Source organism: Lissotriton vulgaris, chromosome 12, assembly GCF_964263255.1.
Source record: "Lissotriton vulgaris chromosome 12, aLisVul1.2, whole genome shotgun sequence".
NCBI lineage: Eukaryota > Metazoa > Chordata > Amphibia > Caudata > Salamandridae > Lissotriton > Lissotriton vulgaris.
Window position 1 is genome coordinate 443,833,379 of NC_141700.1, and position 23,268 is coordinate 443,856,646.

Here is a 23,268-nt window from a genome sequence, read left to right on the forward strand (position 1 = left end):
CCTCTATCTTGTTCTTTGTCATTTTCTTTTCCCTATTTCAGTCAATGCATTCCTACAAAAATCTTCACAATACCAAGCATTTTATTTAATTTTTAAGATAACTTATTCTAAAGTTCATAGAACCAGATGTTTATTCTTAAATTGTATTCAACACTTGTTTGATGAAAATTTTTCGGAAAGCAAGGAGAAAACAGTTGGGTGCTGCTGATATTTGAACTCATGATTTCCTGTTTACGAGACAGGCGCTTTAACCACTAAGCCACAGCACCAACGTTAATAGTACAAAATGCATGAATAATTCATTGTTGATGATGAAAATGTGTTTTCTGCTATAAAGTCTTCTTTATATGTATTGTAATCTTAAACACGAAAAGATACTCAATCACTACGCAAGGATTGATATGTTTTAATAAACAGGTACTCTTATAAAACCCAATTTCATTTCTTGAATTCTTTACAAATTTTTTTCATGAAGGTAATAATATTGCTCCAATCTAGGTAGACATTTCATCTACGTCTTTCTCATAGATAAGTAATTTTTTCATTTTGCAATAACAGTATTCATTCTATGATCTTGAAAATACTTGGGTTTTTATAAGGTTAAAGATGATCTGTTCAACAGTAAGATGAATCAGACTTTTATATTTTAATTGTATCGGAATAAGACCTAATGAAAATGATTTGTTATATAACAATGAGAAAAGCAAGGCACTGCTGAGAGTTGAACTCAGGATCTCCTTTTTACTAAACAGGTGCTTTAACCAGCTAAGCCACAGCAACCACTTGATTCTTTATTTTGAAACACTTTCCTTTATGGTGTTCAAGAGAACTTTGCTTTTTCACTTTCATATTCTTTTCTAAGTTCACACACTTCTCTACTCAAACACTTAAGATGAATGAAAACTCTTCACTTATTCAAAAACACCTCTCTAATTTGAAGTTTACCCTATTCATATCATTTTAAAATATACCTTGCTGAAGAATGGATTAGTTGAATTCAACAATAGAGTGATCATTCACCTCTATCTTGTCCTTGTCATTTTCTTTTCCCTATTTCAGTCAATGCATTCCTACAAAAATTTTCATAATACCAAGAATTTTATTTAATTTTTAAGATAACTTATTCTAAAGTTCATAGAACCAGATGTTTATTCTTAAATTGTATTCAACACTTGTTTGATGAAAATTATTCGGAAAGCAAGGAGAAAACAGTTGGGTGCTGCTGATATTTGAACTCATGATTTCCTGTTTACGAGACAGGCGCTTTAACCACTAAGCCACAGCACCAACCTTAATAGTAAAAAATGTATAAATAATTCATTGTTGATGATGAAAAAGTGTTTTCTGCTATAAATTCTTCTTTATATGTATTGTAATCTTAAACACGAAAAGATACTCAATCACTACGCAAGGATTGATATGTTTTAATAAACAGGTACTCTTATAAAACCCAATTTTATTTCTTGAATTCTTTACAATTTTTTTTCATGAAGGTAATGATATTGCTCCAATCTAGGTAGACATTTCATCTACGTCTTTCTCATAGATATGTATTTTTTTCATTTTGCAATAACAGTATTCATTCTATAATCTTGAAAATACTTGGGTTTTTATAAGGTTAAAGATGCTCTGTTCAACAGTAAGATGAATCAGACTTTTATATTTTAATTGTATCGGAATAAGACCTAATGAAAATGATTTGTTATATAACAATGAGAAAAGCAAGGCACTGCTGAGAGTTGAACTCAGGATCTCCTGTTTACTCGATAGGCGCTTTAACCAGCTAAGCCACAGCACCCTACTTGATTCTTAAATTTGAAACACTTTTCTTTATGGTGTTCAAGAGAATATTGCTTTTTCACTTTCATATTCTTTTCTAAGTTCACACACTTCTCTACTCAAACACTTAAGATGAATGAAGACTCTTCACTTATTCAAAAACACCTCTCTAATTTGAAGTTTACCCTATTCATATCATTTTAAAATATACCTTGCTGAAGAATGGATTAGTTGAATTCAACAATAAAGTGATCATTCACCTCTATCTTGTTCTTTGTCATTTTCCTTTCCCTATTTCAGTCAATGCATTCCTACAAAAATCTTCACAATACCAAGCATTTTATTTAATTTTTAAGATAACTTATTCTAAAGTTCATAGAACCAGATGTTTATTCTTAAATTGTATTCAACACTTGTTTGATGAAAATTATTCGGAAAGCAAGGAGAAAACAGTTGGGTGCTGCTGACATTTGAACTCATGATTTCCTGTTTACGAGACAGGCGCTTTAACCACTAAGCCACAGCACCAACCTTAATAGTAAAAAATGCATAAATAATTCATTGTTGATGATGAAAATGTGTTTTCTGCTATAAATTCTTCTTTATATGTATTGTATTCTTAAACACGAAAAGATACTCAATCACTACGCAAGGATTGATATGTTTTAATAAACAGGTAATCTTATAAAACCCAATTTTATTTCTTGAATTCTTTACAATTTTTTTCATGAAGGTAATGATATTGCTCCAATCTAGGTAGACATTTCATCTACGTCTTTCTCATAGATATGTATTTTTTTCATTTTGCAATAACAGTATTCATTCTATAATCTTGAAAATACTTGGGTTTTTATAAGGTTAAAGATGCTCTGTTCAACAGTAAGATGAATCAGACTTTTATATTTTAATTGTATCGGAATAAGACCTAATGAAAATGATTTGTTATATAACAATGAGAAAAGCAAGGCACTGCTGAGAGTTGAACTCAGGATCTCCTGTTTACTAGACAGGCGCTTTAACCAGCTAAGCCACAGCACCCTACTTGATTCTTAAATTTGAAACACTTTTCTTTATGGTGTTCAAGAGAATATTGCTTTTTCACTTTCATATTCTTTTCTAAGTTCACACACTTCTCTACTTAAACACTTAAGATGAATGAAGACTCTTCACTTATTCAAAAACACCTCTCTAATTTGAAGTTTACCCTATTCATATCATTTTAAAATATACCTTGCTGAAGAATGGATTAGTTGAATTCAACAATAAAGTGATCATTCACCTCTATCTTGTTCTTTGTCATTTTCCTTTCCCTATTTCAGTCAATGCATTCCTACAAAAATCTTCACAATACCAAGCATTTTATTTAATTTTTAAGATAACTTATTCTAAAGTTCATAGAACCAGATGTTTATTCTTAAATTGTATTCAACACTTGTTTGATGAAAATTATTCGGAAAGCAAGGAGAAAACAGTTGGGTGCTGCTGATATTTGAACTCATGATTTCCTGTTTATGAGACAGGCGCTTTAACCACTAAGCCACAGCACCAACCTTAATAGTAACAAATGCATAAATAATTCATTGTTGATGATGAAAATGTGTTTTCTGCTATAAATTCTTCTTTATATGTATTGTAATCTTAAACACGAAAAGATACTCAATCACTACGCAAGGATTGATATGTTTTAATAAACAGGTACTCTTATAAAACCCAATTTTATTTCTTGAATTCTTTACAATTTTTTTTCATGAAGGTAATGATATTGCTCCAATCTAGGTAGACATTTCATCTACGTCTTTCTCATAGATATGTATTTTTTTCATTTTGCAATAACAGTATTCATTCTATAATCTTGAAAATACTTGGGTTTTTATAAGGTTAAAGATGATCTGTTCAACAGTAAGATGAATCAGACTTTTATATTTTAATTGTATCGGAATAAGACCTAATGAAAATGATTTGTTATATAACAATGAGAAAAGCAAGGCACTGCTGTGAGTTGAACTCAGGATCTCCTGTTTACTAGACAGGCGCTTTAACCAGCTAAGCAACAGCACCCACTTGATTCTTAAATTTGAAACACTTTTCTTTATGGTGTTCAAGAGAATATTGCTTTTTCACTTTCATATTCTTTTCTAAGTTCACACACTTCTCTACTCAAACACTTAAGATGAATGAAGACTCTTCACTTATTCAAAAACACCTCTCTAATTTGAAATTTACCCTATTCATATCATTTTAAAATATACCTTGCTGAAGAATGGATTAGTTGAATTCAACAATAAAGTGATCATTCACCTCTATCTTGTTCTTTGTCATTTTCCTTTCCCTATTTCAGTCAATGCATTCCTACAAAAATCTTCACAATACCAAGCATTTTATTTAATTTTTAAGATAACTTATTCTAAAGTTCATAGAACCAGATGTTTATTCTTAAATTGTATTCAACATTTGTTTGATGAAAATTATTCGGAAAGCATGGAGAAAACAGGTAGGTGCTGCTGAGATTTGAACTCTGAATTTCCTGTGTACGAGACAGGCGCTTTAACCAATAAGCCACAGCACCAACGTTAATAGTAAGAAATGCATAAATAATTCATTGTTGATGATGAAAATGTGTTTCCTGCTATAAATTCTTCTTTATATGTATTGTAATCTTAAACACGAAAAGATACTCAATCACTACGCAATGATTGATATGTTTTAATAAACAGGTACTCTTATAAAACCCAATTTCATTTCTTGAATTCTTTACAATTTTTTTTCATGAAGGTAATAATATTGCTCCAATCTAGGTAGACATTTCATCTACGTCTTTCTCATAGATAAGTAATTTTTTCATTTTGCAATAACAGTATTCATTCTATGATCTTGAAAATACTTGGGTTTTTATAAGGTTAAAGATGATCTGTTCAACAGTAAGATGAATCAGACTTTTATATTTTAATTGTATCGGAATAAGACCTAATGAAAATGATTTGTTATATAACAATGAGAAAAGCAAGGCACTGCTGAGAGTTGAACTCAGGATCTCCTGTTTACTAGACAGGCGCTTTAACCAGCTAAGCCACAGCACCCACTTGATTCTTACATTTGAAACACTTTTCTTTATGATGTTCAAGAGAATATTGCTTTTTCACTTTCATATTCTTTTCTAAGTTCACACACTTCTCTACTCAAACACTTAAGATGAATGAAGACTCTTCACTTATTCAAAAACACCTCTCTAATTTGAAGTTTACCCTATTCATATCATTTTAAAATATACCTTGCTGAAGAATGGATTAGTTGAATTCAACAATAGAGTGATCATTCACCTCTATCTTGTTCTTTGTCATTTTCTTTTCCCTATTTCAGTCAATGCATTCCTACAAAAATCTTCACAATACCAAGCATTTTATTTAATTTTTAAGATAACTTATTCTAAAGTTCATAGAAACAGATGTTTATTCTTAAACTGTATTCAACATTTGTTTGATGAAAATTATTTGGAAAGCATGGAGAAAACAGTTAGGTGCTGCTGACATTTGAACTCAGGATTTCCTGTTTACGAGTCAGGCGCTTTAACCACTAAGCCACAGCACCAACGGTAATAATAAGAAATGCATAAATAATTTATTGTTGATGATGAAAATGTGTTTCCTGCTATAAATTCTTCTTTATATGTATTGTAATCTTAAACACGAGAAGATACTCAATCACTACGCAAGTATTAATATGTTTTAATAAACAGGTACTCCTATAAAACCCAATTTCATTTCTTGAATTCTTTAAAAAAAAATTTATGAAGGTATTAATATTGCTCAAATCTAGGTAGAAATTTCATCTACGTCTTTCTCATAGATATGTATTTTTTTCATTTTGCAATAACAGTATTCATTCTATAATCTTGAAAATACTTCTGTTTTTATAAGGTTTAAGATGATCTGTTCAACAGTAAGATGAATCAGACTTTTATATTTTAATTGTATCGGAATAAGACCTAATGAAAATGATTTGTTATATAACAATGAGAAAAGCAAAGCACTGCTGAGAGTTGAACTCAAGATCTCCTGTTTACTAGACAGGCGCTTTTGGAAAGGGGCGACCACTCGGTCCCCCCGAACGTATGGCTGAGTGCCTCGATCCCCCCGGGAAGCCATTTTTGGGCGGGAGGCGCGTCTCGGCTGGTATGCCCGAAGCGGCGTAGCCGGGGCGCGCTTTTTTCCCGCCCTAGAGTGGGCTGGCCTAGACACCGACGCAGCCAGCCACGCCCTCGGGGCAGGCAGGGGCGGGTTTTCGCCCGCCCTGAAGACGGATAAAAGAAGGCGCAAGACCAGAAGACGTCCTCTTGTTCTTGTGCTCCGAAGCTGCACCTCCTCGCTACACGTGAGCTCGGGACGGAACGAAGAGCCAATTTTGAGCGTTTTGATCTTTTTCTTTGTCTTTTAGATACTTCCTCGGAGAGATGCCCAAGAAAGGCGCAAAGAGAATGTCGACCGACCAGATGGTGCGGGCCCTTTGCAAAGAAGTGTCCGACATAAAGAAACGGTTGGCGGAGCGAGATGGGGAGGAGGGTTCGGGCCCTGCGCCGGCTGGAGGGAGACCTAAGAGGCCGAGAAAGGTTCCAGCCGGTGGGGGCGTCCCGGTTCCCTCTGCCCCGCTCGAGGCGCCGACCCCAGTACCGATTGAGGGGAATCCAATCCCCGTTGTCGTCACCCCGACATCCAAGGAAGACATGCCCCCCGAGCTGGCAGCACAGCTAGCAGCATGGTTGGGGGATAGTAGTGATGGCGCCACGGCTGCCGAGGCACAGGCGCTGATAAAAGGGCTTCGTGAGAAGAAAGAGGCAGCTAGAGTGGCTACGCCGTTGGCGGGGATAGACAAGCCGCAAGCGGCAGAAGCTGCGTCCGGTTCAGGTAAGCGGCCATTGCCGATTGCAAGGGACGAGTCAGCACCCTCTCGTAGAGAGAGATTGGGACAACATGTGCCTTTAGCTATAAAGGAAAAGATCTGGGCGGGGGAGTACGTGAATATTTTTTCCCTGCTTGTTGATCATTATGATGTGGAGCATGTGAAAAGTCAGAAGGACTTAATGCATCCAAGTGTTTGGCGCGCAAAGATGGCCGCCTTTAAGGTAAATGAGAACATTGGCAACTGGGGCAATGCATGGGGTATTTTCACATCGATTTTGGGGGAACGTAGGCCCGAGTTGCTTCCTGAGTTTCCCGTTTATCAATCACGAATTATGGGTTACTCGACAGCGTATCAAGGTAACCATTGGTTTTGTTATGACAATCTGTTCAGGAAAGAAAAGGAACATAACAAGAGTTTGACTTGGGATTGTTACGATTCTTTAACATGGGATAAAATGAAAGAATCGGGAATGTTAAGAATGCCATTGGTCGGGAGCAATGTTGTTGATTACTCCCGCCAAAATGTGGGGACGCCCTTTCGAACAAGTACGAGCACCGACGACCAGTCGAGGCCCGCAGGCAACACAGGGAGAAAGGGTTTCTGTTTTAATTTCAACAAGGGGAAATGTACCAGGCCTCCGGGATCGTGTAAATTCAAACATGAGTGTAGTACGTGTGGGTCGTCCCATCCTGAGTCATCGTGCAGAGCCAGAACGGGTGAGAATGGGGGTAAGGGAGGCGCCAAACAGGTCTAAGCTAGGCCGAGGGGCGCCTTTACCAACCCCGATTGATACCTTGGCAATGATTCCCTGGCTCAGCGAATACCCGGATCGTACTTCTGCCGGGGTGCTGCGGAACGGTTTTACACATGGTTTCCGCATCCCGGTAGGGGACTTTCAGGGTGTAGGGATGTGCAAAAATCAACTTTCCGTTTTACAACATACATCTGTAGTGCAAGAAAAAATTCAGAAAGAGGTTAGCCGGGGACGGGTCGCCGGCCCGTTTAGTGAACCCCCGGTACCGGATTTCGTTTGTTCTCCGTTAGGGGTGGTCCCCAAAAAGGACCCGGGTGAGTTTCGTTTGATCCATAATCTCTCTGCTCCACATGGTCTTTCGGTGAACGACGCAATTGATCCAGAAGTTTGTTCGGTGCGATACGCATCTTTTGATGAGGCGGTAGCCATCTTGAATCGCCTGGGGCACGGGACGTTGATGGCGAAATCTGATATCGAGTCAGCGTTCCGGTTGCTCCCGGTACACCCAGACGATCAGCGTCTTCTGGGATTCGGGTTCCAGGGGTCATTTTACATGGATAGGTGTATGCCAATGGGATGCTCTATATCATGTGCTTACTTTGAGCAATTCAGTACTTTCCTGCAATGGGTGTTCACTAGGAAAACGGGTTTCCGAAATGTAATGCACTACCTTGACGACTTTCTGTTCCTTGGCCCCGCCGGTAATCCCGAATGTGCCCAGGCCTTAGCTGAATTCTGTGTGTTAATGGATCATCTTGGCGTGCCATTGGCACCGGGTAAAACTATGGGTCCCACGACTTGCCTCGAGTTTTTGGGGATCGAGTTGGACTCAAGGGAGGGGTGCTTCCGTTTACCAGCTAGCAAAGTGTCAAAATTCAGGGCAGCCCTCCAAGTATGTTTAAATGCATCCAAAGTTACACTGCATCAGTTGCAACAGTTAGTGGGAAAGTTGAACTTTGCCTTGAGGGTGATACCAATGGCTCGCCCCTTTTCCCGCTCAATTGCCCAAGCGATGGTTGGCCTAAAGGAGGGTCATCATCGCACAAGGTTATCGGCTGAGGTCCGCCAGGACATGCGGATCTGGTTAGCATTCTTGGCGGACTTCAATGGCCGAGTCGTCTGGAACAAGCCAGCCGTGTCCTCCGAAGAGCTTGGGCTATGGTCAGATTCAGCAGGAAGCGTAGGTTTTGGCGCCATCTTCGGCACAAAATGGTCGGCACAAAAGTGGCCCCTATGGTGGCACGAGAAGGGGCTGACGAGTAACATCGCTTTCCTTGAACTATTTCCCATTCTGGTGGCCCTGAGAACCTGGCCAGAAGGGTTCAGAGATCATTCTGTTGTGTTTTGGTCCGACAATATGACCGTGGTAGAATGCATCAATAGTCAGGCAGCCCGTTGTAAATTGATTTTGAGGCTGCTCAAAGAAATTGTCTTACTGTGTATGCAACTGAACGTGGTATTCAGAGCAAAACATGTCCCAGGGGTGATGAATCAGGCTGCTGATGCACTGTCTCGTTTTCACATGCAGGCTTTCTCGGGTTTCCTTCCGTCAGCGGACCCGGAGCCGGCACCCTTCCCCGAAGCTCTCTGGTCTCTCGGTGCCCCGAACTTCGTCACCTCGTGGGAGAGAGTCTAGCACCCAGGACAAGGAAGGCATATGAAGGGGCGTTCCAGGCCTATTTAGCCTTTTTGGGGGCAGAGAGAGGGGGACTTTGGGGTCAGGAAGAGTTGGTAGTACTTTTTCTGATGTCCTTACGTAGGGCTGGGAAATCGGTGGCTACGGCCCAAAGGCATCGTGCCGCCATTTCCTTTGTTGCCAGGGCCCATGGCATCCTGGACCCAACAGCGTCTTTCACGGTACAGAAAGCGCTGCGTGGGTGGCAACGTCTAGAGGGTCGCAGAGTAGACGTACGACGACCGATAGGTCTAGACAGGTTGTCCCAGTTACTGGCCACACTCCCGAACACATGCTCGTCCCCGTTCGAGACCTGTTTGTTCCGGACTGCATTTACGCTGGCATTTCACGGGGCTATGAGAGTTAGTGAGCTAGTTGCAAGGAACAAACAGGATGTGACGGGGGGCTTGTGCAGGGAGCATGTCCAGATCAGGGGTGATGCGATGATTGTCTCCTTTCTCAGGTCCAAGACTGACCAAGATGGGAGAGGGGACTGCACAATCATTCGCAGGAACCCCGAGTCATCCATGTGTCCGGTACAGTGCTTAGAAGATTACCTAGCACGAAGGGTGGCATCATGGGGGGGGACATTGTTGAGGCATGCAGACGCCACCCCGCTGACGAGGTTTCAGTTTCAACGGGTGCTTGCAATGGCCATTGCCGCAGCGGGCTTGGACCCGGGCGAATTTGGGACCCACTCCTTTCGTATAGGGGCTGCCACTGAAGCTACAGCCAGGGGTCTTAATGTCGAGCAAGTGAAACGTGTGGGGCGCTGGTCCTCCAATTGTTATAAGAGGTACGTGCGATTGCACATGTTGTGAAGCTGTAATCATGTACTCACGCCTCTTGTCTTTTGTTTGTTTTCAGTTGCGCAAGCCTACGCGGCAGGGCAGACTGAGCAGTCGACCCAACACCAGGTCAGCGGTCGCACGTCACCGGCTGTGAGGAAGGAGGTGTGGGTCGTGGGCCACTCATACGTGAGACGGGCCGCAGACGTATTCAAAGCAGGTGACATGATTCACGTACCTGGGGAATACGGGTACAGAGTGTCCTTCTACGGAAGGGGCGGTCTCTGTATTGACCAGTTTCAGGAATTTTTTGAGGGCTTGTTAGAGCGGATGAGGTCACCGCCGTCCATAGTCATAGTGCATTTGGGGGGCAATGATTTGGTCACCACCGGTAGACGACTTCTCCTGGAGGCTATGCTTTCCACGGTAAGTTGGTTAGCGAGGAGAGTTCCGGGGTGCCTAATTGCGTGGTCTCATATAATCCCACGAAAAGTGTGGCGGGGGGCTATCTCGATCCCTGCTTTGAATCATTCTGTTAAAAAATTGAATAACAAAGTAAGTAGGTTGTTCCGTTCCAAGACATTGCATTCGATCTCGCATAATTGTATTAATGATGACAGTATGTATCTGGGGGATGGTGTGCATTTGTCGAGGGCGGGGAATGAGTTACTCATAGGAGACTTCCTAGCCTGGTTAAAATCTTTAAAACATGACCTTTAGGTAGGAGTTTTGTGGGGGGTCCGGATAGCCGGTCAACTATCCGGACCTGTGGCGGTAAGGTCATGATCGGTGAGCACTAATTGGTAGATCCCTATGAGTGGGCGTCACCCAACACGGATGGGAGCGCTCGGGAGAGGTGGCCATTGGCCCCTCAGTGGGGAGGCGGTCCCGTCTAAGGGCGGGTCGCCGGAAGTAAAGGAAAGGCGGTCAAGGCCCCTTCCTTTGTAGGAGGGGTTACAGCCCCCTCCTGGGGAATTTCCCGGGGCCAGGGTCATCTGCGACGGCAGATGCGGTAAGTTGTGTGGGGTGGGGAGAGGTCAACGATACCTTCTAGATACCACACACAAGTGTTCGAACGACCTTTAAATGGCGTCGAGTCTTAAGTGCCCCCGTCAAGTCAAGGGAAATTGTTAGTAGTTGCACTTGAGGTAAGCCTCTGTGCTGTCGCCCCTCCCAAGTGGGAGGGGTAAGTCTGGTTAGGGATCTTGACAACAGTTATGACCTTGCCGTTGGCCCTTAAACGTTAGGATGTACAATTTCAGTGTTCTTAGAGAATGTTTTTGTAGGATGCTAGTTCGGCTAGGAGAACCTCTGTATTAGAGATTATGTTAAGGTTAGCCAAACATCGTAATGTGATAATGAAATTGTACATAACATGAAAACGTTTAATGTTTAATTTTTTGTTTTAATAAATACGGCCGGGATGGTCACTCCATCCCACATCCAAAAACTTTAAGAACTGTTTCCGGTTTCCCTCCTTTTGGGGATTGTGTTGAGAGGGGGTGGCGGGTATCTCAGCCATATGGAAAGGGGCGACCACTCGGTCCCCCCGAACGTATGGCTGAGTGCCTCGATCCCCCCGGGAAGCCATTTTTGGGCGGGAGGCGCGTCTCGGCTGGTATGCCCGAAGCGGCGTAGCCGGGGCGCGCTTTTTTCCCGCCCTAGAGTGGGCTGGCCTAGACACCGACGCAGCCAGCCACGCCCTCGGGGCAGGCAGGGGCGGGTTTTCGCCCGCCCTGAAGACGGATAAAAGAAGGCGCAAGACCAGAAGACGTCCTCTTGTTCTTGTGCTCCGAAGCTGCACCTCCTCGCTACACGTGAGCTCGGGACGGAACGAAGAGCCAATTTTGACCCACCCACCAGCCCCTGAGGACAGCAAGTTGTTGTGCAATAAAGTGAATTTATAAGTTGGTTTTTCCATTTCGTTTACAGGCTGTGACAGTATCAGTTTGTGGTTAATCATAATAAAGTATGTGAATATCGTCTAGGTTGTTACGATTAAAATGATTTGACGTAGTGTTGCATTTCTAGCATGCTGTTTCGGTCGTAGTGACCAATGTTTTCATAGGTTTAAGAATTGTCGTATTTATTTTTGGTAGGCGGTAAGGTCATGATCGGTGAGCACTAATTGGTAGATCCCTATGAGTGGGCGTCACCCAACACGGATGGGAGCGCTCGGGAGAGGTGGCCATTGGCCCCTCAGTGGGGAGGCGGTCCCGTCTAAGGGCGGGTCGCCGGAAGTAAAGGAAAGGCGGTCAAGGCCCCTTCCTTTGTAGGAGGGGTTACAGCCCCCTCCTGGGGAATTTCCCGGGGCCAGGGTCATCTGCGACGGCAGATGCGGTAAGTTGTGTGGGGTGGGGAGAGGTCAACGATACCTTCTAGATACCACACACAAGTGTTCGAACGACCTTTAAATGGCGTCGAGTCTTAAGTGCCCCCGTCAAGTCAAGGGAAATTGTTAGTAGTTGCACTTGAGGTAAGCCTCTGTGCTGTCGCCCCTCCCAAGTGGGAGGGGTAAGTCTGGTTAGGGATCTTGACACCGGTTATGACCTTGCCGTTGGCCCTTAAACGTTAGGATGTACAATTTCAGTGTTCTTAGAGAATGTTTTTGTAGGATGCTAGTTCGGCTAGGAGAACCTCTGTATTAGAGATTATGTTAAGGTTAGCCAAACATCGTAATGTGATAATGAAATTGTACATAACATGAAAACGTTTAATGTTTAATTTTTTGTTTTAATAAATACGGCCGGGATGGTCACTCCATCCCACATCCAAAAACTTTAAGAACTGTTTCCGGTTTCCCTCCTTTTGGGGATTGTGTTGAGAGGGGGTGGCGGGTATCTCAGCCATAAACCAGCTAAGCCACAGCACCCTACTTGATTCTTAAATTTGAAACACTTTTCTTTATGGTGTTCAAGAGAATATTGCTTTTTCACTTTCATATTCTTTTCTAAGTTCACACACTTCTCTACTCAAACACTTAAGATGAATGAAGACTCTTCAGTCATTCAAAAACACCTCTCTAATTTGAAGTTTACCCTATTCATATCATTTTAAAATATACCTTGCTGAAGAATGGATTAGTTGAATTCAACAATAGAGTGATCACTCACCTCTATCATTTTCTTTGTCATTTTCTTTTCCCTATATCAGTCGATGCATTCCTACAAAAATCTTCAAAATACCAAGCATTTTATTTAATTTTTAAGATAACTTATTCTAAAGTTCATAGAACCAGATGTTTATTCTTAAATTGTATTCAACACTTGTTTGATGAAAATTATTCGGAAAGCAAGGAGAAAACAGTTGGGTGCTGCTGATATTTGAACTCATGATTTCCTGTTTACGAGACAGGGGCTTTAACCACTAAGCCACAGCACCAACGTTAATAGTAAGAAATGCATAAATAATTCATTGTTGATGATGAAAATGTGTTTCCTGCTATAAATTCTTCTTTATATGTATTGTAATCTTAAACACGAAAAGATACTCAATCAGTACGCAAGTATTAATATGTTTTAATAAACAGGTACTCTTATAAAACCCAATTTCATTTCTTGAATTCTTTAAAAAAAAATCATGAAGGTATCAATATTGCTCAAATCTAGGTAGAAATTTCATCTACGTCTTTCTCATAGATATGTATTTTTTTCATTTTGCAATAACAGTATTCATTCTATAATCTTGAAAATACTTCTGTTTTTATAAGGTTTAAGATGATCTGTTCAACAGTAAGATGAATCAGACTTTTATATTTTAATTGTATCGGAATAAGACCTAATGAAAATGATTTGTTATATAACAATGAGAAAAACAAGGAGCTGCTGAGCTTTGAACTCAGGATCTCCTTTTTACTAAACAGGTGCTTTAACCAGCTAAGCCACAGCAACCACTTGATTCTTTATTTTGAAACACTTTCCTTTATGGTGTTCAAGAGAACTTTGCTTTTTCACTTTCATATTATTTTCTAAGTTCACACACTTCTCTACTCAAACACTTAAGATGAATGAAAACTCTTCACTTATTCAAAAACACCTCTCTAATTTGAAGTTTACCCTATTCATATCATTTTAAAATATACTTTGCTGAAGAATGGATTAGTTGAATTCAACAATAGAGTGATCATTCACCTCTATCTCGTCCTTGTCATTTTCTTTTCCCTATTTCAGTCAATGCATTCCTACAAAAATTTTCATAATACCAAGCATTTTATTTAATTTTTAAGATAACTTATTCTAAAGTTCATAGAACCAGATGTTTATTCTTAAATTGTTCTCAACACTTGTTTGATGAAAATTATTCGGAAAGCAAGGAGAAAACAGTTGGGTGCTGCTGATATTTGAACTCATGATTTCCTGTTTACTAAACAGATGCTTTAACCACTAAGCCACAGCACCAACCTTAATAGTAAAAAATGCATAAATAATTCATTGTTGATGATGAAAATGTGTTTTCTGCTATAAATTCTTCTTTATATGTATTGTAATCTTAAACACGAAAAGATACTCAATCACTCCGCAAGGATTGATATGTTTTAATAAACAGGTACTCTTATAAAACCCAATTTTATTTCTTGAATTCTTTACAATTTTTTTTCATGAAGGTAATGATATTGCTCCAATCTAGGTAGACATTTCATCTACGTCTTTCTCATAGATATGTATTTTTTTCATTTTGCAATAACAGTATTCATTCTATAATCTTGAAAATACTTGGGTTTTTATAAGGTTAAAGATAATCTGTTCAACAGTAAGATGAATCAGACTTTTATATTTTAATTGTATCGGAATAAGACCTAATGAAAATGATTTGTTATATAACAATGAGAAAAGCAAGGCACTGCTGAGAGTTGAACTCAGGATCTCCTGTTTACTAGACAGGCGCTTTAACCAGCTAAGCCACAGCACCCACTTGATTCTTAAATTTGAAACACTTTTCTTTATGGTGTTCAAGAGAATATTGCTTTTTCATTTTCATATTCTTTTCTAAGTTCACACACTTCTCTACTCAAACACTTAAGATGAATGAAGACTCTTCACTTATTCAAAAACACCTCTCTAATTTGAAGTTTACCCTATTCATATCATTTTAAAATATACCTTGCTGAAGAATGGATTAGTTGAATTCAACAATAAAGTGATCATTCACCTCTATCTTGTTCTTTGTCATTTTCCTTTCCCTATTTCAGTCAATGCATTCCTCCAAAAATCTTCACAATACCAAGCATTTTATTTAATTTTTAAGATAACTTATTCTAAAGTTCATAGAAGCAGATGTTTATTCTTAAATTGTATTCAACATTTGTTTGATGAAAATTATTCGGAAAGCATGGAGAAAACAAGTAGGTGCTGCTGAGATTTGAACTCTGAATTTCCTGTGTAAGAGATTGGCGCTTTAACCACTAAGCCACAGCACCAACGTTAATAGTAAGAAATGCATAAATAATTCATTGTTGATGATGAAAACGTGTTTCCTGCTATAAATTCTTCTTTATATGTATTGTAATCTTAAACACGAAAACATACTCAATCACTACGCAAGTATTATTATGTTTTATTAAACAGGTACTCTTATAAAACCCAATTTCATTTCTTGAATTCTTTAAAAAAAAATCATGACGGTATTAATATTGCTCAAATCTAGGTAGAAATTTCATCTACGTCTTTCTCATAGATAAGTAATTTTTTCATTTTGCAATAACAGTATTCATTCTATGATCTTGAAAATACTTGGGTTTTTATAAGGTTAAAGATGATCTGTTCAACAGTAAGATGAATCAGACTTTTATATTTTAATTGTATCGGAATAAGACCTAATGAAAATGATTTGTTATATAACAATGAGAAAAGCGAGGCACTGCTGAGAGTTGAACTCAGGATCTCCTGTTTACTAGACAGGCGCTTTAACCAGCTAAGCCACAGCACCCACTTGATTCTTAAATTTGAAACACTTTTCTTTATGGTGTTCAAGAGAATATTGCTTTTTCACTTTCATATTCTTTTCTAAGTTCACACACTTCTCTACTCAAACACTTAAGATGAATGAAGACTCTTCACTTATTCAAAAACACCTCTCTAATTTGAAGTTTACCCTATTCATATCATTTTAAAATATACCTTGCTGAAGAATGGATTAGTTGAATTCAACAATAAAGTGATCATTCACCTCTATCTTGTTCTTTGTCATTTTCCTTTCCCTATTTCAGTCAATGCATTCCTACAAAAATCTTCACAATACCAAGCATTTTATTTAATTTTTAAGATAACTTATTCTAAAGTTCATAGAACCAGATGTTTATTCTTAAATTGTATTCAACACTTGTTTGATGAAAATTATTCGGAAAGCAAGGAGAAAACAGTTGGGTGCTGCTGATATTTGAACTCATGATTTCCTGTTTACGAGACAGGCGCTTTAACCACTAAGCCACAGCACCAACCTTAATAGTAAAAAATGCATAAATAATTCATTGTTGATGATGAAAATGTGTTTTCTGCTATAAATTCTTCTTTGTATGTATTGTAATCTTAAACACGAAAAGATACTCAATCACTCCGCAAGGATTGATATGTTTTAATAAACAGGTACTCCTATAAAACCCAATTTCATTTCTTGAATTCTTTACAATTTTTTTTCATGAAGGTAATAATATTGCTCCAATCTAGGTAGACATTTCATCTACGTCTTTCTCATAGATAAGTAATTTTTTCATTTTGCAATAACAGTATTCATTCTATGATCTTGAAAATACTTGGGTTTTTATAAGGTTAAAGATGATCTGTTCAACAGTAAGATGAATCAGACTTTTATATTTTAATTGTATCGGAATAAGACCTAATGAAAATGATTTTTTATATAACAATGAGAAAAGCAAGGCACTGCTGAGAGTTGAACTCAGGATCTCCTGTTTACTAGACAGGCGCTTTAACCAGCTAAGCCACAGCACCCACTTGATTCTTAAATTTGAAACACTTTTCTTTATGATGTTCAAGAGAATATTGCTTTTTCACTTTCATATTCTTTTCTAAGTTCACACACTTCTCTACTCAAACACTTAAGATGAATGAAGACTCTTCACTTATTCAAAAACACCTCTCTAATTTGAAGTTTACCCTATTCATATCATTTTAAAATATACCTTGCTGAAGAATGGATTAGTTGAATTCAACAATAAAGTGATCATTCACCTCTATCTTGTTCTTTGTCATTTTCCTTTCCCTATTTCAGTCAATGCATTCCTACAAAAATCTTCACAATACCAAGCATTTTATTTAATTTTTAAGATAACTTATTCTAAAGTTCATAGAACCAGATGTTTATTCTTAAATTGTATTCAACATTTGTTTGATGAAAATTATTCGGAAAGCATGGAGAAAACAGTCAGGTGCTGCTGAGATTTAAACTCAGGATGTCCTGTTTACGAGACAGGCTCTTTAACCACTAAGCCACAGCACCAACGTTAATAATAAGAAATGCATAAATAATTTATTGTTGATGATGAAAATGTGTTTCCTGCTATAAATTCTTCTTTATATGTATTGTAATCTTAAACACGAGAAGATACTCAATCACTACGCAAGTATTAATATGTTTTAATAAACAGGTACTCTTATAAAACCCGATTTCATTTCTTGAATTCTTTACATTTTTTTTTCATGAAGGTATTAATATTGCTCAAATCAAGGTAGACATTTCATTTATGTCTTTCTCATAGATAAGTATTTTTTTCATTTTGCAATAACAGTATTCATTCTATAATCTTGAAAATACTTGGGTTTTTATAAGGTTAAAGATGATCTGCTCAACAGTAAGATGAATCAGACTTTTATATTTTAATTGTATCGGAATAAGACCTAATGAAAATGAATTGTTATATAACAATGAGAAAAGCAAGGCACTGCTGAGAGTTGAACTCAGGATCTCCTGTTTACTACACTGGCGCTTTAACCAGCTAAGCCACAACTCCCACATGATTCTTAAGTTTGAAACACTTTTCTTTATGGTGTTCAAGAGAATATTGCTTTTTCACTTTCATATTCTTTTCTAAGTTCACACACTTCTCTACTCAAACACTTAAGATGAATGAAAACTCTTCACTTATTCAAAAACACCTCTCTAATTTGAAGTTTACCCTATTCATATCATTTTAAAATATACCTTGCTGAAGAATGGATTAGTTGAATTCAACAATAGAGTGATCATTCACCTCTATCTTGTCCTTGTCATTTTCTTTTCCCTATTTCAGTCAATGCATTCCTACAAAAATTTTCATAATACCAAGCATTTTATTTAATTTTTAAGATAACTTATTCTAAAGTTCATAGAACCAGATGTTTATTCTTAAATTGTATTCAACACTTGTTTGATGAAAATTATTCGGAAAGCAAGGAGAAAACAGTTGGGTGCTGCTGATATTTGAACTCATGATTTCCTGTTTACGAGACAGGCGCTTTAACTACTAAGCCACAGCACCAACCTTAATAGTAAAAAATGCATAAATAATTCATTGTTGATGATGAAAATGTGTTTTCTGCTATAAATTCTTCTTTATATGTATTGTAATCTTAAACACGAAAAGATACTCAATCACTACGCAAGGATTGATATGTTTTAATAAACAGGTACTCTTATAAAACCCAATTTTATTTCTTGAATTCTTTACAATTTGTTTTCATGAAGGTAATGATATTGCTTCAATCTAGGTAGACATTTCATCTACGTCTTTCTCATAGATATGTATTTTTTTCATTTTGCAATAACAGGTTTCATTCTATAATCTTGAAAATACTTGGGTTTTTATAAGGTTAAAGATGCTCTGTTCAACAGTAAGATGAATCAGACTTTTATATTTTAATTGTATCGGAATAAGACCTAATGAAAATGATTTGTTATATAACAATGAGAAAAGCAAGGCACTGCTGAGAGTTGAACTCAGGATCTCCTGTTTACTAGACAGGCGCTTTAACCAGCTAAGCCACAGCACCCTACTTGATTCTTAAATTTGAAACACTTTTCTTTATGGTGTTCAAGAGAATATTGCTTTTTCACTTTCATATTCTTTTCTAAGTTCACACACTTCTCTACTCAAACACTTAAGATGAATGAAGACTCTTCACTTATTCAAAAACACCTCTCTAATTTGAAGTTTACCCTATTCATATCATTTTAAAATATACCTTGCTGAAGAATGGATTAGTTGAATTCAACAATAAAGTGATCATTCACCTCTATCTTGTTCTTTGTCATTTTCCTTTCCCTATTTCAGTCAATGCATTCCTACAAAAATCTTCACAATACCAAGCATTTTATTTAATTTTTAAGATAACTTATTCTAAAGTTCATAGAACCAGATGTTTATTCTTAAATTGTATTCAACATTTATTTGATGAAAATTATTCGGAAAGCATGGAGAAAACAGGTAGGTGCTGCTGAGATTTGAACTCTGAATTTCCTGTGTACGAGACAGGCACTTTAACCACTAAGCCACAGCACCAACGTTAATAGTTAGAAATGCATAAATAATTCATTGTTGATGATGAAAATGTGTTTCCTGCTATAAATTCTTCTTTATATGTATTGTAATCTTAAACACGAAAACATACTCAATCACTACGCAAGTATTATTATGTTTTATTAAACAGGTACTCTTATAAAACCCAATTTCATTTCTTGAATTCTTTAAAAAAAAATCATGAAGGTATTAATATTGCTCAAATCTAGGTAGAAATTTCATCTACGTCTTTCTCATAGATAAGTAATTTTTTCATTTTGCAATAACAGTATTCATTCTATGATCTTGAAAATACTTGGGTTTTTATAAGGTTAAAGATGATCCGTTCAACAGTAAGATGAATCAGACTTTTATATTTTAATTGTATCGGAATAAGACCTAATGAAAATGATTTGTTATATAACAATGAGAAAAGCAAGGCACTGCTGAGAGTTGAACTCAGGATCTCCTGTTTACTAGACAGGCGCTTTAACCAGCTAAGCCACAGCACCCACTTGATTCTTTATTTTGAAACACTTTTCTTTATGGTGTTCAAGAGAATATTGCTTTTTCACTTTCATATTCTTTTCTAAGTTCACACACTTCTCTACTCAAACACTTAAAATGAATGAAGACTCTTCACTCATTCAAAAACACCTCTCTAATTTGAAGTTTAGCCTATTCATATCATTTTAAAATATACCTTGCTGAAGAATGGATTAGTTGAATTCAACAATAGAGTGATCATTCACACCTCTATCTTGTTCTTTGTCATTTTCTTTTCCCTATTTCAGTCAATGCATTCCTACAAAAATCTTCACAATAGCAAGCATTTTATTTAATTTTTAAGATAACTTAGTCTAAAGTTCATAGAACCAGATGTTTATTCTTAAATTGTATTCAACTCTTGTTTGATGAAAATTTTTCGGAAAGCAAGGAGAAAACAGTTGGGTGCTGTTGATATTTGAACTCATGATTTCCTGTTTACGAGACAGGCGCTTTAACCACTAAGCCACAGCACCAACGTTAATAGTACAAAATGCATAAATAATTCATTGTTGATGATGAAAATGTGTTTTCTGCTATAAATTCTTCTTTATATGTATTGTAATCTTAAACACGAAAAGATACTCAATCACTACGCAAGGATTGATATGTTTTAATAAACAGGTACTCTTATAAAACCCAATTTCATTTCTTGAATTCTTTACAAATTTTTTTCATGAAGGTAATAATATTGCTCCAATCTAGGTAGACATTTCATCTACGTCTTTCTCATAGATAAGTAATTTTTTCATTTTGCAATAACAGTATTCATTCTATGATCTTGAAAATACTTGGGTTTTTATGAGGTTAAAGATGATCTGTTCAACAGTAAGATGAATCAGACTTTTATATTTTAATTGTATCGGAATAAGACCTAATGAAAATGATTTGTTATATAACAATGAGAAAAGCAAGGCACTGCTGAGAGTTGAACTCAGGATCTCCTTTTTACTAAACAGGTGCTTTAACCAGCTAAGCCACAGCAACCACTTGATTCTTTATTTTGAAACACTTTCCTTTATGGTGTTCAAGAGAACTTTGCTTTTTCACTTTCATATTCTTTTCTAAGTTCACACACTTCTCTACTCAAACACTTAAGATGAATGAAAACTCTTCACTTATTCAAAAACACCTCTCTAATTTGAAGTTTACCCTATTCATATCATTTTAAAATATACCTTGCTGAAGAATGGATTAGTTGAATTCAACAATAGAGTGATCATTCACCTCTATCTTGTCCTTGTCATTTTCTTTTCCCTATTTCAGTCAATGCATTCCTACAAAAATTTTCATAATACCAAGCATTTTATTTAATTTTTAAGATAACTTATTCTAAAGTTCATAGAACCAGATGTTTATTCTTAAATTGTATTCAACACTTGTTTGATGAAAATTATTCGGAAAGCAAGGAGAAAACAGTTGGGTGCTGCTGATATTTGAACTCATGATTTCCTGTTTACGAGACAGGCGCTTTAACTACTAAGCCACAGCACCAACCTTAATAGTAATAAATGCATAAATAATTCATTGTTGATGATGAAAATGTGTTTTCTGCTATAAATTCTTCTTTATATGTATTGTAATCTTAAACACGAAAAGATTCTCAATCACTACGCAAGGATTGATATGTTTTAATAAACAGGTACTCTTATAAAACCCAATTTTATTTCTTGAATTCTTTACAATTTGTTTTCATGAAGGTAATGATATTGCTCCAATCTAGGTAGACATTTCATCTACGTCTTTCTCATAGATATGTATTTTTTTCATTTTGCAATAACAGGTTTCATTCTATAATCTTGAAAATACTTGGGTTTTTATAAGGTTAAAGATGCTCTGTTCAACAGTAAGATGAATCAGACTTTTATATTTTAATTGTATCGGAATAAGACCTAATGAAAATGATTTGTTATATAACAATGAGAAAAGCAAGGCACTGCTGAGAGTTGAACTCAGGATCTCCTGTTTACTAGACAGGCGCTTTAACCAGCTAAGCCACAGCACCCTACTTGATTCTTAAATTTGAAACACTTTTCTTTATGGTGTTCAAGAGAATATTGCTTTTTCACTTTCATATTCTTTTCTAAGTTCACACACTTCTCTACTCAAACACTTAAGATGAATGAAGACTCTTCACTTATTCAAAAACACCTCTCTAATTTGAAGTTTACCCTATTCATATCATTTTAAAATATACCTTGCTGAAGAATGGATTAGTTGAATTCAACAATAAAGTGATCATTCACCTCTATCTTGTTCTTTGTCATTTTCCTTTCCCTATTTCAGTCAATGCATTCCTACAAAAATCTTCACAATACCAAGCATTTTATTTAATTTTTAAGATAACTTATTCTAAAGTTCATAGAACCAGATGTTTATTCTTAAATTGTATTCAACATTTATTTGATGAAAATTATTCGGAAAGCATGGAGAAAACAGGTAGGTGCTGCTGAGATTTGAACTCTGAATTTCCTGTGTACGAGACAGGCACTTTAACCACTAAGCCACAGCACCAACGTTAATAGTTAGAAATGCATAAATAATTCATTGTTGATGATGAAAATGTGTTTCCTGCTATAAATTCTTCTTTATATGTATTGTAATCTTAAACACGAAAACATACTCAATCACTACGCAAGTATTATTATGTTTTATTAAACAGGTACTCTTATAAAACCCAATTTCATTTCTTGAATTCTTTAAAAAAAAATCATGAAGGTATTAATATTGCTCAAATCTAGGTAGAAATTTCATCTACGTCTTTCTCATAGATAAGTAATTTTTTCATTTTGCAATAACAGTATTCATTCTATGATCTTGAAAATACTTGGGTTTTTATAAGGTTAAAGATGATCCGTTCAACAGTAAGATGAATCAGACTTTTATATTTTAATTGTATCGGAATAAGACCTAATGAAAATGATTTGTTATATAACAATGAGAAAAGCAAGGCACTGCTGAGAGTTGAACTCAGGATCTCCTGTTTACTAGACAGGCGCTTTAACCAGCTAAGCCACAGCACCCACTTGATTCTTTAATTTGAAACACTTTTCTTTATGGTGTTCAAGAGAATATTGCTTTTTCACTTTCATATTCTTTTCTAAGTTCACACACTTCTCTACTCAAACACTTAAGATGAATGAAGACTCTTCACTCATTCAAAAACACCTCTCTAATTTGAAGTTTACCCTATTCATATCATTTTAAAATATACCTTGCTGAAGAATGGATTAGTTGAATTCAACAATAGAGTGATCATTCACCTCTATCTTGTTCTTTGTCATTTTCTTTTCCCTATTTCAGTCAATGCATTCCTACAAAAATCTTCACAATACCAAGCATT

General features: G+C 36.9%; 9 non-coding genes across 9 annotated transcripts; all 9 read right to left on the reverse strand.

The window, feature by feature from the left end:
- Positions 1-2,743: 2,743 nt before the first annotated feature.
- On the reverse strand, positions 2,744-2,817 carry TRNAT-AGU (transfer RNA threonine (anticodon AGU)). The gene has a single exon. It is a non-coding gene; the product is annotated as a tRNA-Thr (tRNA).
- A 1,965-nt stretch (positions 2,818-4,782) lies between these two features.
- On the reverse strand, positions 4,783-4,856 carry TRNAT-AGU (transfer RNA threonine (anticodon AGU)). Its single transcript has one exon. It is a non-coding gene; the product is annotated as a tRNA-Thr (tRNA).
- Positions 4,857-14,726: 9,870 nt separating this feature from the next.
- TRNAT-AGU (transfer RNA threonine (anticodon AGU)) lies at positions 14,727-14,800 on the reverse strand. Its single transcript has one exon. It is a non-coding gene; the product is annotated as a tRNA-Thr (tRNA).
- A 943-nt stretch (positions 14,801-15,743) lies between these two features.
- Positions 15,744-15,817, reverse strand: TRNAT-AGU (transfer RNA threonine (anticodon AGU)). The gene has a single exon. It is a non-coding gene; the product is annotated as a tRNA-Thr (tRNA).
- Positions 15,818-16,762: 945 nt separating this feature from the next.
- On the reverse strand, positions 16,763-16,836 carry TRNAT-AGU (transfer RNA threonine (anticodon AGU)). The gene has a single exon. It is a non-coding gene; the product is annotated as a tRNA-Thr (tRNA).
- A 1,963-nt stretch (positions 16,837-18,799) lies between these two features.
- Positions 18,800-18,873, reverse strand: TRNAT-AGU (transfer RNA threonine (anticodon AGU)). The gene has a single exon. It is a non-coding gene; the product is annotated as a tRNA-Thr (tRNA).
- A 944-nt stretch (positions 18,874-19,817) lies between these two features.
- On the reverse strand, positions 19,818-19,891 carry TRNAT-AGU (transfer RNA threonine (anticodon AGU)). The gene has a single exon. It is a non-coding gene; the product is annotated as a tRNA-Thr (tRNA).
- A 1,965-nt stretch (positions 19,892-21,856) lies between these two features.
- Positions 21,857-21,930, reverse strand: TRNAT-AGU (transfer RNA threonine (anticodon AGU)). Its single transcript has one exon. It is a non-coding gene; the product is annotated as a tRNA-Thr (tRNA).
- Positions 21,931-22,874: 944 nt separating this feature from the next.
- TRNAT-AGU (transfer RNA threonine (anticodon AGU)) lies at positions 22,875-22,948 on the reverse strand. The gene has a single exon. It is a non-coding gene; the product is annotated as a tRNA-Thr (tRNA).
- Between the last annotated feature and the right edge of the window lie 320 nt (positions 22,949-23,268).